The sequence below is a fragment of the Monopterus albus genome, unplaced genomic scaffold (genome assembly GCF_001952655.1).
Source record: "Monopterus albus unplaced genomic scaffold, M_albus_1.0 scaffold389.1, whole genome shotgun sequence".
NCBI lineage: Eukaryota > Metazoa > Chordata > Actinopteri > Synbranchiformes > Synbranchidae > Monopterus > Monopterus albus.
Window position 1 is genome coordinate 237,141 of NW_018128269.1, and position 3,955 is coordinate 241,095.

The following is a 3,955-nucleotide window of genomic DNA, read 5'->3' on the forward strand; positions in this document are numbered from 1 at the left end:
CAGCGAGGGAAGGATGTGAAGATGTACTGTAGGTGCGAGAAAAACAGCCTATTTTTGTATGGCAGTTTGCCATCAGCTTGGCCTGAGTCACGTCGCTACCAGCCACAGTTGCTCGCTTGTTATTTTCATCCCCTTGGCTGAGATGAAACTCTATCCGCTGGCAAATACTGCTGACTCACTTGCTGTTTATTTACATCCGAGTCACCACCCACAGTATTCCACTGGCCTGATCTAATCCAGCCAAAACTCCCAGAGTTCCAGCTTCCAGCTGTTGTTGTCCCCCAACAGTGTCCCTTAGGTACAATCAGCACACTGCAATGTCACAAATTCACATCTGCCCTCTTTGTCCTTTTAGGATCATAAATAAAAACAGAATCCAGAGTGACTGTTGGTCCCACGTGATGTGTGATACAAATGAAAAAGGGGACAGACGTAAAAAAAAGTCTGTCATGTCAGCTGTCAAGTGCTGATCCCTCGAGCTGTCTGAAAGACCTGCTATGTACTGAATGGGTCCATGCTGACTCAGCTCATTTGTGCATGTAAGTGTGGTGCAGACAGAGGGCAGCTGCACTGAGATGAGAGGTGAGGTAGAGTCTGTTGATTTCAGGCGGGACTTGAATTTGGTACCGATGATGGGGCAGCGTGCAGAGGTAAGTGACAACATCCCCTTCCACCACCATCTGGCAGCACCGAACCTATCACTAGACAGGAGGGAGGTGAAGAGGCGGGCTATGATGAGATTCACAGGGCATGGCTCCAATGAGAAGATGAATGCATACACATACACAAAGACAAGAGGTTTGTTGCAACCCAGTGGTCGCTTAGGATGAGGAAGAGAACAACAAAAAACAACTGAATGGATGTGGCTAATATACATGTGTAGTATTCTAGCAAAAAAAAAAAAAAAAAAAAAGGTACAATGACTGGTACTATACAGTAAAGGTGGCAGAAATATGTTCTTCAAAGCCACACTACAGTTTACTTTGAAAATGCTCTTAATGTTTCATAACAATACAGGAACAAGTGTTTTTATAGATTCAAGCCTCGATTTTGCATGAACAGGTATAAGATGTTAGGAATGAAACAGTGCTTTCTGTAAACATACTGAATGAGGAAAATGTTTGTATCTCACTTCAATTACACAAAGGCTATTTATACACCTAACTATTATTTAGTGACATTAGCATTCATCTGGTTTTTCCACCTAGAGAATACAAGTCCAATATTCATTCTCTTTATAGCTCTGATTTGGTCTCCACCAACTCCTACAGGTAACATCAGCCTCTTTAGATGCCGAATGCCCCACTGTGCTCACCAGCTAGTTGCTAATGCTGTTTTTGTGACACTAGGTGCTGGACGGCTTCTGTGTAGTCAGTTCTTATGGCATTTTATCTGAAAAGAGCTGCCTGGTGCTATAAAACTGTGCCATGAAAGTGAGAGTGAACAGTAAAGTTGTAGAAAAATGGAATGAAAACAATATGACAATAAATGATGCCTTAAGACTCCAAAGAGCTCTGAGGGAGCTACAAACTTTAAACCCTCCTAGATATCAATACAATATTTCATGAAGAAGACAAGAAGGGACAACTATACTCCCTATTCAGTATGATTACAAAAAGCACCATGATGTTCACATCATCTTATAACCTCAATTTATTATAAACACAATTGTAATGCTTATGACTGTATTTATAAGACATAATAATGCACACAGCAACTGCTGTAATGCACTGTAATGCAGAGGTGGAGCACTCGTGTCACAGTCTGACTCGAGTCAGACTGAAGTCACCAATGTTAGTCACACCATTATCATTTACCATTGCTTGACTAACATTGACTAACACTGGTAAAATACTCGACTTTGACTTGGTGTTCATGGCTTGAGACTTGACTTAGACTTGAGATAGATTACTTCACTTTTTTAAAATTGATTATTTGTATTTTTCCAGATATTGATTAGTTAGGTTTTGTTTTTGAATCACAATCTGGTGATCTCTAGTGCAATACATACAAACCTGGCAACCTACCAGTAGGTGGCAGGCCAGCGGAGGGCAACGCAGGTTGCAGGATGCAGCTATCATTGACGGGCCTAGTTCAAAAATAATACAATTTGGATTCAAAGACATTGTCGATCATGGTAGTAAGAAGAGAAAAGTATGCTAAGTCTATGCCTTTTTTATCTAATAGCTAAGGGTTAGTTTATGGCGTACAAATGCACAATTATTAATCAGAGGAGGTTTGTGAAGGTTTCGTTTAAATATGCTGTATTCCTGTAACATTGTTAGACCATCAGAATTTTGTATGACTTGACTTGTGACTTGCTTGATTGTCACCACATTAACACCCTCTGCAATAATGTGTCACACAGGTATTGTGTGAATAAAACAATACCTTATCTACTTGTTAAGTGGGATGTAACATTCCACTTCAGGGTCCAAACTCCCTCCAGACCAAAATGACGGAGCTTCTTACCCTGTACATCATAATCTTTTTTTTTTTTGGCAAGGCATCACTGAGAGTAAAAAAAAGACAATTCTTAAGATTCAAATATAGTAGTCAGTGTTGCTGTGGAATAATAACCAATCTTGATACCAAACATTATCGTAGTAAATTTATTCCAATATATAGCTGCAGTCACAGCTAAAAATATTGGCACCTCTGGATTTCTATAAGATAATGCACCACTTCTCCCATAAAATTGTTGCAGTCACCAATTCTTTGGTATTCTTATGCTTATTTCTCTTGTTTGCATTGGAGCAACACAAAAACGCAGAGGAAAGAGCCAAATGTGACACTCTACACAAAGCTCCAAAATAGACAGACATACCTGACAGAAATGCAAGGGTGCCATTATTTTTGGCCATGACTCACTATGTATGTATATATATGTAGAGAGAGAGCTATATGTCTAACTTGTTTTTAATAGTTCCCAGCTTTTACTGTTACTTTCATCAGTGTAAAATGTGTCAATGTATAGTGTTTACATTTGTGCTAATTAGCTAGCTAACATTACATTACCAGACAGCAAAACAGCACACTTTTAGAAGTTATGTTTTTATTGATTAAAGAATACTCTGACTTATCTAATCAGCTGTAGCCATTTCCTTTTCTCTTTCCTATCGCAAGGACAGCAGTAAAATGACCTGTGATTTTTTTTAAATTCAGATCTATTGAAACATTGGGGAACACAGCACGCAGGCATATGAAGAGAACGAACAAAGTTTGGACCCGGAAACATAATGTGACATCACTACTTAACAAGCGGATAGATACTGCATCTTTCAAAGTGTTGCCGCTGTAACTTCCTCCAACACTAGCAGAGATGCTGACATGCCCATACAGTTTCTTATAAGACCACCCCCACCCACACAGTGAATGATGTAATACACTTTATGAGGTAAAAGTGTAGGGCTGCATTAGGTGTATGTACACATTGTGTGTGTGTCTGTGTGAGGGTGAGACAGAGGTCAGTATGTGAGGGAGGTAGGTGTTTGGAAGGGGTGGGGGCTATCTGAGGAGCTAATGGTCAGGTCCCAGAGATAAAAAAAAAAAAAAAACTGCCCTTTTCTGAAGTGAGAGGTGGATGTGGAGGGAGTACACCCTCAGTTTGTACCAGTTGCAGGAACAGTACAGCTGTTTGTCTAGACAGGTGTTAAAGAAGCCAGACTGTCAGTGTGTGTCTCTCTCATAACGTTAAAATAAGTTTGCTGGTGGCAGGTGGCAGGTGTGTAACCAATAAAAAAAAAAAAAAAAAAAAAAAAAAAAAAAAAAAAAAAAAAAAAAAACGAGCCAAAAAACAAGGCCTTCAGGGCACAATCCCACTGAAGACAAAAAAGTTTTACTCTCCTTTTTTCCTTCCGCAATGCCTCCTCTTTTACCAAAGCCACCCCAAATGTCTTTCCCAGGGTGTCCAGGGTTCTTTAATTCACACTCCCTGGTCCTCGAAGACTTCCAG